A 14,181-nucleotide genomic window follows, 5' to 3' on the forward strand; every position below is an offset into this window, starting at 1 on the left:
AAAATAAATACCGCCACCAAAAAGCCTCCTATAATACAACATTCTGTAGGAAGTCAAGCCAGGCTGCTCCGCAGGGAAGAGAACGGCTTGTTGAGCTCGGCAGTCGCCACCGCTACGCGCCCGCGGACTCGGCGCAGCCAGGCAGCCCCAGCCCGGGCCCGCCCGCTGCCACAGCGCTTCCCGCGGCGGCACGGCCACGGTCAGCCGCGCAGCCTCGTCCGACCCCCCGGGGGCTGCCGGAGCCAGGCTCCGGGAGAAGTTGAACGCCTCCGCCCAGCCCCCGCCGCCGGCCTGCGGAAGCGGCTCGCTCGGCTCCCCGGGCGCCGGACGCGTGTCGCGGCGCTGGCCCCTGCACCCACCTGCGCTCGGGCTCCGCGTCCATAGCAGCTCCCTTAAGTATTTCTGCTTCCCCACTCCCTCCCTTAAAAGCGATTCGCAGACAGGCAGACCCCGCGGCAGGCTGCCCGCACCCCTCCGCGAGCCCGCCGGGCACAGGGGCGAGCGGGGCCGACCCCCCCGTGAGGTGCATCCCGCGGCGGGGAAGAGGGAACGGAGGGCTGTCACCCCGCCCCGCGGCGCTGAGGGGAAGGGGGTCGGGCCTGCGGCCCCTCCGCCGCGCTGAGCCGCCCCTCAGGCGGCGCGGGAGGGTCCCTGGGGAGGCCGAGCACCGCCCCCCTCCTCGTCCCTCTCCCGGGTCTCACCGTGCGGCGCCGCAGCGGGCCGGAGGGACTGCGCCGCCCCCGCTTTGTTCCCGTGAGAAGCCGCCGCCGGCTCCACCGGTGCCTCTCCCGCCGCGGCAGCACGGAGGCTCCCGTCCCCTCCCCGACCCGCCGCTCAGGGCTGACGCGAGGGGCGGCACCGCCCCGCCCGGCACCGCCCCGCCGAGGGGGCCGCGGAGGAGGGCGGCCCCCAGTCCGGGCCACCTCCCCTCAGCGCCGGCACCTCCCCTCACGGGAGGGGGCGGGGCTGGGCCGTGGCGGCCGCACCTTCCCGCACATCCTCCCCTCGCCAGGTGTTTCGGGGTGGCCGTTGGCGGGGGCTCTGCCCGGTTCCTGAGGGTTGAGGCCCGGCCGGGCACCTGGGGCTGCTGCTGGAAGCCTGGGGGTGGCAGGGGGGTAAGGAGGGCGGGTGGTTGGAGTGGTAAATGCGTCCCGGGGTGCGGGTCTGTGGCTGCCAGGCCCCGCGGAAGGAGGAGCCGGGGTGCCCAGAGCCTGCGGCGGCCCGGCCAAGGGTACGCTCCTCAGGCGGAGCGGCCGTACGTAGGGCGAGGGAGCCTCTCCCGGCGGGTCACCCGGGCCTGGCCCCCGGCTGTGCGCCCTCTGCTCCCGGTGCGAAGGGCGCAGGGGGTCGGTGGGCATGGCTGAGGCAGGGGCGCGGGGCCGTGGGGCGGCCGTGGGCCTGCGTGGGGCAGGGGAGGCAAACAGGTGGGTGTCCTGGCACAACCCTTGGGCCCGCGGGTGTGGCCCTGCCCGGGCCCTGGCAGACCGCTCTGTGATAAGGTTTAGTGCGGAATAAAGCGATAATCTCGGGGGGGTGCGCCTCTCTCAGGACGACACAGAGTTAATTTGTTACTGTTGCTCAATTAAATAATCAACTGAGGTTAGAAACTGCCCCAAAATAGACACACACACACACACACATGCAAGAAGTGCTTGCTCTGGAGGCATTTTTATAATGACATACTTCTCTACAAGACTGTTGGAATTTAGGGGGAAGTAAACCCAGAGGTACAGACAGACTATCACAAAAGCACAAAAGAAAACAACAAAAATGTGGTTTTAAAAATGCACTTTTTAAATCAGATGAGGCACCTTGTCCATGGATGGTGAAAAAAAAATCTAGAGAAATGTGTAAGTTCCAGTTAAAGATCTTGTCAGCTGCAACTCAAGAAAGCAATCCAAAAGCTTCTTTCTTGTGTGTGCTTTTGAGCTATTCAAGCTTATCATTCTTCACGAATTTCGTGTGCATATAAAAACCTTTCTTTTTTCTTTTTTATCTGTTGTGTAGTTTGCGTAAGTTGATTGCATGACAGGCTTTTCTGTCTTGCTTTCTGGATTTGTTAGTTTGGTTGTTTCCTATGGCAATAGCATTCTGCGATTATTAGGATTTCTGAATGTGTGCTCACACTGAATAAATAAAAGCTTTTTTTGCTTTTTTTTTTTTTTTTTAGTAGTAGAAATATTGAAAGTGCTAAATATCCACAGTTCATTAAGAAATAAGGTTTCCTCCCCCGTGAATTCTGGAGTTTAGGAAAACTGATACAGATGGGGTTCTGGTCTGTGTCTGTGCTTTCCAGGGAGTATTTTAACATAAATAGAAGAGAAGGGTATAAACGTCTGATGCCTAAGTATATTCCCACATCTCATAGTATTCCTCTGTCTTGCTATGTGAGTGCTGCTGCTACAGAAAGAAGGATGATCAGTACATTTAAAATAGGGACTTGTTGAATCTAAACGAAAGTTCATCTTGCAAGTGGATTTCACTTTTGGCCATAGCTTTTCCAAAAGATATCTTCAAGGTTGCATGGTGGTCATTTGCCAGCCTTTCCAGCGTAGTTTTGTAAGCAACACAATTATTGTTGTCTAAACTTAGTTTGCTGCCTAAGGAATGTAAAATATTTATTAAAATGGTAGAGGAATTTATAATACAGGTGGTGTACCAGGGCAGCAAGATGAAAGTTCGGGGAAGCAGGATAAAAATATCAGCTCTTTATCAGGGCTGGTCTTTTATAGTGTTTTATGTAAAGTCTGTAGAATACTAAATATATTTTGGGATACTAGCCAAAGCAGTAAACATTCTGAAGAGTATCAGATAAATATGTTACTTCCTGAGCAGCAGCAGTAGTTAATTTTCAAACAAATATAATGTCTGTGAAAAAAAATGGGTGTACGTGCTGATGTACAGCACTGCCCTCTTACGGATGAAGTGTTTGACGTGGAGCGGCTGGAATAGGCTGGCGCCAGGGCTGAAATGAACAGATTTGCAGTTACATCGAAGCATTTACTCATTCTCACTTCCAGCCACAAGCAGGGAACTGTACGGTTTGCACATTTTTACACAAGAAGACCTCTCCTTCTTGAAGCCATTCCATTCTTATGTACATTTCATTGGTTCCTTGCACAACTTTTACTAAGGAATTGATGCGAGAAGTTGCACAGGGAAAAGAACCATAAAAAACACATTTGACCAAAGATGCCCTCCAATTACTGAATTCCCTGGATTTCTATTATTATAATGTGTGTTAATATTTGTTCATATTTGTGAAAAAATATTTTAGACATTTTTGATGTCATAAATTGTACTTCTGAAGTTGATTTTCAGCAAACTTTTTATTTTTTTTCTCTCAGCGTATGCTGCTTCTTTTCATCTGGAAGCCATTGGGTAAAGGAAGAAGCAAAGGGTGACAGGCAGAAGAGCAAAAGACAAAATGTCAGTAGAGGAACTGGTAACACCTGGTTTCTTTCCCTGTGTTCTGCATCCAGCATCCTTGGTGCTGCAAACCACTATGTCCTCTGGGCTCCTCTGACCCTTTTGCCAATACCCTCTTTGTCTTCTGTGGGCCAGCCAACCTACAGGCCTCTCCATGTCTTCAGCCCACTCTGCCAAGACAATCATACTTCCTCATCTTCCTTAAATGTTACTGCAATAATTCATGTTTCTATCACATTTCCAAGCATCTTTAGTTTTTCCTCTGTCTTTAAGATGTGAGGCAGCATATACTGTGCATGGCTTTGAACAACACTGGCTAATTGGTAAGTTGGCAGGCGAGATAGATAACTTGACCTTTGCTACACCCTTTTCTATAGGGGGGACATTTTAGATATTTTAGATATTTTCTGTAAATGGCCACTGTTTTTCATAAAATCTGTAGAATCTTAATATCTTTACAAATATTCTGTGAGGTTTTGCCAATAAATTATAAATAATTGGAAGAGAGGCTGACAGATGTGCTCTATAATCATTTACATCTAGTTCCTTAGGAAATTTAACTAATCACTATGTCTTTGAAATTGGGTCCATCTTTTTGAAACATTTCAGAATAGGATTCCACTTGTTAGTGTGCAAATCTTTTGAAACATACAGACATTTGTAAACTAATGCCCTAAAGAGGAGAAGCATTAAACGTACTAAAATACAATAATGCACTGAAAAGTGAAACCAGGTCCAATCTCCATTCTAATAACACAAAATGTCCCTGAAGACTGTGCCCCTGGTGGCAGGATAACCAGCAAGCCTAAAAACGTCATGTGTATTTAGATTCATAAACCAAAACTGAGTAACTGAATGCTGAGTAGAGACACCCTGGCCTGTGAGAATAAACATATGAATGCCTATTTAATACGTGAATTCCATCCTTGAAATCTTGAGATGGCTGCAAAAGACTCAAAGATAATAAGAATCATGGAACAAGAGGTGTTATGTCTGATCAGAAAGAAAATGTAACAGAAGATAGTGTCTTGTGGCAATCATAGTCTTTTTTTTTTAATTTATATGTTCAGGGATGAATTATTTCTACTGAGAAGAATAAGCATGTTTTTGTTTTAAGGTACATTCTTTGTAACAAACTATTTTTATAGCTGTTTTTTTGTCAAAAAGGATAATGGTTCCCCATTCATAATGTCTACATTAGCCTATCTTTCCCATGCAATATAGATCTGGAGCACAGATCAACTAGGTTAATCATATTTCCTTGTAAAATGACCCCTCGAGATGCAGTAGTGATTTCTTTTCAAAGGCCATGCAAAACTCCCACTGACAGCAATTCAGTAAGAGTTTGCCAGGGATGGCCATGCTGGTGTTGCTGGCTTTATATTTGCAAGTACAGCCTGTAGTGAAGTGTGGCGAACTTTCTGCAGTTTCTGCTGGAAATGAGCAAGGACTTTCTTCAATGACAGTTCCCTTTTCATTAAAGACTTGTGGTTTTATTTTGGGGGGCTTGAGTGGGTTGTGGTTTGGTCTTGGGTTTGGTGTTTTGTTTTCTTTTCTTTTACAACGAGGTGTCTGTGCCACAGTTAGTACTAGCCTTAAGTTGCCTACTGTGGTTACTGTTAGTGGAATTCTGGCGGCTCAAAGCTCAGCATGATTGATATTAATCCAGTCAGTTTGATGGCAAAGCGGGTTTTGTCCTGCCCCTGTTGCAGTTTCTCCATTGTGAACTAGTCATAACTAAATCAATGACTGTAATACAAACGTGTTTCTAAGTCTTCTGCATCCTGCCAGAAGGATCTGTGCTGTTCTTGCATTGTGAGGAGGCAGGAAAAATGGGTTGTTGTGCTCTCAGTACATTTTGGCTTCTAGCTTTACATCTTTATTTTGTATTCCAGGCATCTAACTTGGGTTACAGACAAGAGTTGCCTGGCTGTGTCTCAAACCTGACAAGACAGAGATGCTGTTTGAGGTTTGATTACTTTTTAGTTTCCTGTTTTCTTGAGGAAAGTATCATTTGTGTATTAAAGTTGTGAACTAGCTTGCTAATCATGTAATTGTTTAAGTAGAATGATTGTGTTACCAAATGAGATCAGGCAGAACTGTAATCAACCTCTTCAAGTGATAGTGGGCTGGAGTGACTAAACTCTAATTTTATCCTTGAGGAACATTGTGAAAAATGTTTGGAGCTTTCAAAAACCAAACAGATTAGATGAGTTTTGGGGCCCAAATATTTTTTTTTTTCTTTTAAAATAAACAAAGCCATACTATCATAAAGGGTATTCAACAGTCATAAAAGTTTACTTAGTCTTCGTTACCACACCTCATTACCAAAGTATCTGAAAGAAGCTGAACGTCTGGAGACTGGATACTTGGCATTTTTGCTATTTGAACAAAAAATTAAAATGTTAGATAGGAGGAGGTGGAACTGCTGAAGAGAGCCAGAGGAACTTCTGCACGGGGACTGTGCAGAGGGAGGGAGGTTGCAGGCACTGGGAGAAGTCTGTGTCCATCATGTCAGGTCTACAATTCCTAGATCCTGTCTTTTGTTGTATTTTGTGTTTCTATAAATGCACTAAGCTTCATTCACTCTCTCAAATCCTGTGAGACAGACAAAGCTAGTTCATAAGTTTCATGAATAGAGAAGAATTCACAGCACTGTGCTATTTTATCTAGAGGGGTCCTGCATTCAAATTAGCCTTCCTTGAGCAAACATCCTTGGCCAAAGCTTCAGAGTCCTATCCTCAGAAAAGCTTCCTCCAAAAAGTAGCAGGCCAGAGCCTCAGACTTCTTTGCATTTTCATACCAAATAGGTCTTCAGAACATATTAAGCACCCCCTTTAGTCTTTCTAGATAAGCAATTTTGAAGTCCATGCAGAGCATATGCTCTATGACAGGTGATTTAAGGGAGGTTTTTTCTCTTTTGGGCAACTGCACAACAACGTAATGAAAACCCAGAAATTTCTGCAGGTTTTGACAAACACCTTATTCTCAGTGTCTTATTCTAAGAGCAGTTACTGGAAGTAACTCTTAAAAACCACTTGTGCTTTTGCAGTCATTAAAGCATCAGAAATGTATAGTAATGGCAGCGCTATGTCTGTACCATGGTTTGTGTGTGTTTTATGATGAGTCCTGCAGTTCCTCCTACTGCCCAAATCGGGAAATCTGTTGGAAAGCACCAAACTCCCTTCACTTAGATCGATCACCTCTGCAGCCAGAGTTGGTTTGGATTTTGTCCCAGAGCAGAGTCTGAATGTACCTGTGTCACACTGCCAGGCTTAGGAGTAGGAACGGGTAAGATGCTCCAGGATAAATATGTGACATCTTTCCATATGAAACTCATGAGTTTTTAAGAGCAATTTCTACAAGAATTTGCTAGCTAGTTTAAATTCCAAACTAGGCCATTTTAGAACTTTGAGTGCTGCAACAGTTTGATAGCTGGAAAAAAAAAAAAGCCAACACACCCACAATAAAAGAGGGTTGTCATGTTAGTTCTTAAAAGCATGCTCAGCTACTTTTTTTCAGAGAGATTTATTTCCTTAAAATAGCATTTTCCTACTAAAACTGCCTGCTGGGCAGAGCTATCTGACAGGCAAGTAGAATTATCAGCGTGTTTACTTTTCAAACATCTCTGCCACACTTACACAGTTCTGCTGTGGTATCAAACATACATGAATGATGAGAGAGTGAATGATCAGAGAAGTGTTGTAAGAGTTTGTGTACAATGGTATAAACAATCAAAAGGTTACAGCATTTAAAGAGCACTAACATTTCCATCCCAAACTAGTCAAAGCTATGTCCTTATACCAAGGTAAAGCATTTTCTGTGACTGAAGCACCCCTTATTGAAACATATCCACAGCTCAAGAAAAGTTGCATTCCCATTAGCACAAGTTATATTTCTTGTGTTGTCTAAAAGATGCAGAAGCTCCTTTACAGCTTCAGTTATCTGCAATTTCTAGTAAACTTATGAAAGGATGTAGGCAGAGGTTTGGACATGATCAGTGTACCATCTACTGTTGTTTGTGTCTGTGATATCCTAGAAGCAAAAAGCAAGGATTTCCAATGTAGCTTGACTCTGAAGGAAAGTTTTGAGCTACACTGGGATGAAAGTAAGGGAATAAAGGGACAAGTTCCCTGGTGATTTTTTGCAGAATCACTATCGTTCTGCTACCACAGTTCTTTACAAACAAAGGAATGTAGAAGAAAAACTTCAAAACTTTCCTCATTCAAAATAAGATTAAGGAAGTGAGATAAATTTATGAAGTATTCAGGGCACTACTTTGGATTTCTTTTATAAAGCTTGGGAATTGGCTTTTAAGTTGAAGACATTGAGATGCAAAATGAATTCTCTGGAGCTGCTGGTGCTACAAGGCTATATAATCCCTCTGGGATTGCCAAAGAGGTTTTTTTTTTTTTGTTAGATTAGTGTCACTTTCACTCCCACACATCTGGCAAGAGACCTCTCTGCACTGGCTTAGTTGAAAATCTTATCTCATAGATCATTACTAGCAATAAATTCCAGCCTTTGTGCTTACTTATATCGTCCCACAGCCTGGAGTCACTGATTTTGTGGAACTAGGAATGTGGGCTGTAAAATATTTACTCGCTAAAACACACACACACACACACACACAAAAAGCCTCAAAACCAACTCTCTAGCTCCTTCTTTGTGAAGCCAGCTCTGAAAATGTAAATCACATCAAACCGACTCTCAGAGCCAAAGAAAACAGGCAGCTGGATTCCATCCCTTTAGCTAAGAATCAGCCCTTAAATAGCTCTTAAATATACTTTATATGAGCTATAGTTATACTCATTTTCAAGTAGTGTTTTCCCACGTGTCCTAGCAAATGCAAACAGCAACTCTCTGCATGTGGATGTGACTTGGGTACTGACAATGGATAAATGTGCCAAAAACCTGTTCGCACGCATCACTGCAAACCGCTAGTGCAGTTCTACCACCATTCTTCTCCAAGGTCACACCTACACTAAAAAAAGGATATATTTCTAACCCATGTCACAGTCTTTAAATATAGCTAAGGCAGCTGTGCTCAAAACAGTTGTCAGGAAATGGTCTGTGTTAGGTGTTTTCCTGTCTGCTAGTTCACATTAGTCAATGAGAATCCTCCTGGTATTGCATTCTGGAAGCGTTCTTATTTATGGTATTTATTGTGCTATTCCTTTTCTGTATGACAGCGATGGGGAGCACAAAGGCAGAGGTACCTCGTACATTGAAGGCTTTGCAACTAATAACGAAAAAGACTGGAAAGGTAAGAGAAGGCAAGACAAATGAGGGGGCATAATGACCGGCATAGATGCAGTTATCCCTGCAGCATAAATTAAATATTTTGCTGGGGACTAAACCACAGATCTCTTGTTTAGTGACCTCTTCTCCTGGAATACCCTTATGGAGCAGGATCAGAGTTAGTAACAACCAGTGACTGTTGCTGGGTAGCAGAGGCATTCTCTATGTGTGTGGGGAAATGGTATAGAGACACTTGAGGTGCAATGTAGTCTTATATCCCTCCATTCTTGATTGTCAGATTTCAGAAGAAAAATTGGCAACTGGCAGATAATAAAGCCAGAGTATTTTTCCAAGTGTCCTGATTATTATTATTTTTGAGTAACTTACCCCAGCAAAAACATGGCAGAATAAACAATCAGGGTATAAAAAACTTGCAATGCCTTCCCCTTTTGTTTTCACAGGACAAACTAAGACTATTTTGACTCTAGGTAGTGTTGTATAAGATGAAACATAGTAGTTTTAACTAAAATAATCCAGGAACAAACTGTATCTTAATTTTTGGCTTTTTTATTTTCGGTTTCTGAAGTGAATACCAGTGAGTGCATGGAGGTGTTTTTTAATCAGCCCTGGTCCGTATCCACATTCACTGCCATCTAGAATGAGGTTAGTGCATTATAGCTGATGCGGGAACCTTAACTCGCTTTCATTGACTTTAGGAGGATTAAGTCAGAAACAATACTATTTTAATGCAATTTTTTGCATTTACTTGGCAAATACTCTTGTCAATTTAAAGTTTCCCATGGGAGGTGTCAAGAGGTCACTGAAATTTTCCTGGGCAAGAGAGGGAGAACAGCTGAAACCTTGGCCTCCCTGCTGCTTCCTTCAGTGTTTTTCTTCATGTCATTAGTGCTGTGCTCGGCACTTTCCCCCCAGGTTCCATTAGAAGAGGGAATGAGTGAATGTAAAAATGTTAGTAAGAAATGGAGGCAAGAAACACAGAGAAGGCTTCCCTGCTGTTTTATTTGGCTAATTCCAGGCCTTGGTAACAGTAAACTTGGTCACAGAAAGTCAGTATAGAGTATATTGTCTTGTATGCACAAAAAACCTCCCAGATGCTTTCAGCACATTTTTTTTTCCCAGTTCATTCTATTACTCTACACAGCTTTCTGTCCAAGGATCACAAAGCCTTCTGACCCCTTTGTTATCCTATGGCAAGGAAATACAGTTCCCTAAGGCTGGAAAAGCATCAGGGTTTGATTTCCAGAAATGAGGTACCTGCACTTTCCATGAACATCAGTGTAACTGTGAGCAGCGTATTTTTCAGATACTACTAAGACAGAAATGCAGAATGGAGGGCAGGAGAGACACCCCACGTCTTACAGACCTTGTGTTCAAGATTTCTGAATTTTAGCTGAAAATACCTGAGTTGAGGTATCAAAACCAGCTTTGTTAAAGCTAGTGACTGTAGGAAGGCATCTGACCCATCTTATACTATGGATTAGTGTCATCCCTCTAACAAGCCCTTGTGGTTTATCGTATGACAAAACAGGCAATTTCACAGTTACTAGATATTTTAAACTATTTCAGTTATAGATTTCTCACATTTTCAACTGCTGTAAGTCAGAATAAAACATCTGTGGGGAGTTTTGCCAGCAAGTGAAAACAAAAAAGTGTTAAGTAAGCACATTATGATTTGATTAATTTAAGATAAGCATTATACATGGCACAGCTTTTGCTCCTCAGCAGGCCCGTTTCACATTGTATATTCATAGATAAATGTATCTTACTGCACAAGCTGTCTTGCACCATCCTTGGCAGATGAGTTTTAAGAAGTATTACGAAGTGGTTTAAGTTATAGCTCCATCTGTTACACTCCAACCTTCTGATGGAGGTTGCTTCCACTGTGGCAGAATAAGCAGAGTGGAAGATGTGCTGATATCCTCACCAACTGCAGCTCAGAACCTGGTGACTTGGCTCAACCCCCTCTTTGCGCTTTAATCAACAACACTATGCTTTGTGCCCAAGTGCAAGGTTGGGCACACATTTCATTCTCCATGTCCTGATAATCATCAGCAGAGGGAAAGGACAGCTGAGAACAGGAGCACCTTAACAGATTCACAGTGGGATTTGACTCAAGTTTTCTTTAAGTTTTACCGGGAAGAGGGGGGCCTTATGACTGTGCTCATCCGTGCTCTGTTATTGTATGTACAGTTAGGTACTGGTAGTTATGGAAAATCTGTCTGTGACTGATCTGAGCAGACTAGTTATTGCAGTGTCACTGCATGGTTAATAAAGGTCACAGGCCAGGACTGAACTGGGCTCCCTGTTCCAGCTGGCAATGTTTAACCCCACTGTCTGCTTGAGTCAGAATTTGCCAAGTCTCTTCCTGGACAAACAAGATTGTCCAATGGAGAGAAAGCAACAGTGGTCACCTGAGGAAAGGAGGCACTGCAGTGACTTAGGTGAATACAGCGAGTGAAGTTATCCAGGGCACTGTGATCGTTGACTGATGTACTAAAGTCCATGGTGGAACAGGATATACAACTCAGTGCAATCAGGCTTTTCAACAGCTGAAAAAAATGAGGTCTTATTAATAGCTAAAAATCACTTGAGATGTTTTAGTGCTGTGAAAGAATTCTCCATATGTGTTTACTAACAGATCATCTAAATAAGGCTTTTAAACTATTAAGCATGAAATACTAAAAAATGCTAACATTTCTTACCATTAAAAAGGCATAAAAGTATGTCCAGCCTAAGCCCAAACTTACTCTATTGAGAAGTCCAACTGCCATGATAATCTTTACCTTTTGATTTTGTCCTACAAGGTTTGAAGAACAAGACTAAAATGCTCCAAACCGCTATGTAAGTTATTAAGACTATTATCAGTGGGAATGGATCAACTAAGTGCACTACAATAATGGTAAATTAGGTGCATTTTATTACTTTTAGATGTCTTCATTGAGAGCCATTACAGCTTTAATACAGAGGAAAAAACAGAGGTTTTTTTTAGTACAACAGCTACACCAGTTTATAAAAAGGAGACTGACCAACCCTTAAAGCAGTGGTCATGTTGGTGTAGCTCCACAACAGACAGAGCTCTAGCTCATCATTAATAGCATCTCAAGTTTTCTGTCATTTCTATAGCCCCATCAAATCAATCACTTCTTCAGAAAAAGGCAGCATACCTTACTTTTGCAAAACTAGTCTGATAACTTTTAAATAATTCCTGCAGCAATAAAACAAAGAGCAATGAGAACTCTTGCCAGCTGATGGGGAAGGCAATAGAAGGGAAAAATAAAATCCCTGAAGTATTGCTTGAGATTTAAAATTTTATTAAGAGAGCTAGAGCCACAGAGGTTTTGCCTAAAATTGGAATCAGGGGAAGTTTTTTCCTGTATTGAGGATACAGCGAAAAGGCATACTTCATCCCTTCCCCTCGAGAAGGGATGATTACTGTCAGGACTGTCTGCAAGACACAGCAAAAATGAGGGTATGTCAAGGACCTGATTATGGTTCCATGATCCTCAGAGCGTGTCTGCATCAGCCTGAGCCACAGTGCTGTTTAAAACAAACTGTTTTGTCCTGGCTGGCTGTAGTCCCCGAGGGAACATCCATCAGCCAGGCAGAAGTGACTCACGCAACGCCCCAGCCTCACACTTGATACAGTCAAGCTCGGGGATGACTTGTGAAAGAGCTGTCACAGCCATCCTGAAACTGAGCAAATGCTGCCTCCCTGGAGTGTTCCCCCTGCGCCCCCTGCCTGGGTTTGGCTTTTGTTGTGCAGCTAACGTGAAAAAAAAAACCTCTCCGAGCCTTTGGCTCCACGAGTTTTTAAACTGCATCATTACAAAGAGAGTTAATGGAATTAGCTAAATCGCATCTTGGTTTAAGAATGTCTTGGAAATAAAATCTGGAAGAGTGCACTGGATCAGAGGTGCTCAAGGCAAGCAGTTTAGCAGGAGCAGCTGAACTCCTGTGTTCACAAGTAACTACAAATTAATGTATCTTTATGGAAGCAGCCCAATTAAGGGTTTAGTTGCTGAAGAAGTGTTTCTAAGACTGTTGCACAAGCCAGCCATTCAAAGTGCTACTATTTGATTTGATGAACACATCAGCTCAGCTGGAAAACACATCAACTTGGAAATGTGTTTGAAGTGTGTATTGCGTTAATACTCAAACTTAATTGAAATGAAGAAGCTCTTAATGGATTTTAAAACCGGTACTTAAACTCTGCAAATTGCTCCGTCTAAACTGCTATGATAAAAATGGGCAAAATAAATGTTCTAGGAATGGTAACCATTGCTTTCTGTTTTATGCTAAATTTTAGCCTACATGGCTCATGAATGAACAAGTGTTAAAATAAGATCTGAGAAAGCACTTTATTTTATTTGGAAAGAAAAACATTTAAAAGGATTGAAAAGTCACATTTCTGTATTTGTCTTTGGTTTATCAGTTAGTAAACTCAAGTAGAGTCTTACCTTCATTTGAGCCTTGATGAGGTGCTCTTAGCGGAGAGATAAAAGTCGAATCAGTAATTTAGTCAGGGGCATTTCTGCCCCCCGCCCCCCAAGTTGAAGGGAAGATTGATATAGTCTGACAATATACAACATCATAACTGTGCTAAAACTGTCATATTTTGTTTTATTAAAATTTGCATCTAGTGAAAACTGGACATATCCGGCTGCCCCTCTACCCCCCCAGGATAAGGAGCATAAGGATTGCACAACTGATACAAGCTGAGAAACTCTGCTCTATGTCAAGCCTGTTTACCTAGTTGAGTAGGTTCTATATATTTCTCTATATTTTGATCTCTAATTTTTTTGTAACAATGTATTGTAAACATATGGAAATCTTGTGTTTATGTGTAGGGTTTTCAGAACATAACCTTGTACAGGGAAATAAATCTTCATACATCAGAGGAACTTGAGAATTCCCAGGCTGATTCGGGCTCAGTTATGCTGCCACCTGGCGGCTGCACGGCGGCACCGCCGCCCCGTGTCAAACACGGAGGCTTGGGCCGCGTTTTCTAAATCCTGGCTTAAGAATTCGCGGTTCAGCTCTTGAGTCGAGGACAGTCAGATGTTTGAAAGGGTGTGGTTTCCTCTTCGGAGAAATTAAAACAAACAAACAAACAAACAAAAATATTTTGTAAGTTTTCAACAGATTTATACATGGTTGCAAAGCTTTAGAACAGAAGGGTTAGCGGAGAACTCATGTTTGAGTGAACATACAGCATTTATGCACAATTCAGAGCAAGAGGAAGACAGAAGCACTAAAAGTTGAATAAGAATTATTGATAAATGTTATAAATGTCTACAAGAGCACAGAGGACCTTGTCAGGAAAAGGTATACTGGAACTTTGTTTCAATCAGCCCTTTGCTTACCAGACCACAGAAACATTAGAGATCTGCTTTGGTTCACGTTGCCCAACCAGGTAATAAGTTTTTTGTGTTTGTTTTTGGTTTTGTTTTTTTTTTCCTGAAGTACCTTCTAGCAGTAACTTCAGATAGT

The 14,181-nt window shown here is 43.0% G+C and overlaps 1 protein-coding gene across 2 annotated transcripts in view; it reads right to left on the reverse strand.

Moving 5' to 3' along the window:
• Window positions 1–827, reverse strand: part of SH3RF1 (SH3 domain containing ring finger 1) — an 87,192-nt gene extending 86,365 nt beyond the window's left edge. Inside the window, exon 1 of one of the 2 annotated variants that reach the window (XM_082051715.1) lies at window positions 702–827. The gene's annotated coding sequence lies outside the window, so the exon portion shown is untranslated. Of the gene's footprint in view, window positions 1–359; window positions 487–701 lie in introns of those variants that run through there. The other variant, XM_082051716.1, reaches the window with a different exon arrangement.
• Window positions 828–14,181: the final 13,354 nt, after the last annotated feature.

The sequence above is a fragment of the Streptopelia decaocto genome (assembly GCF_964273445.1).
Source record: "Streptopelia decaocto genome assembly, chromosome: 4".
Taxonomy (NCBI): Eukaryota; Metazoa; Chordata; class Aves; order Columbiformes; family Columbidae; genus Streptopelia; species Streptopelia decaocto.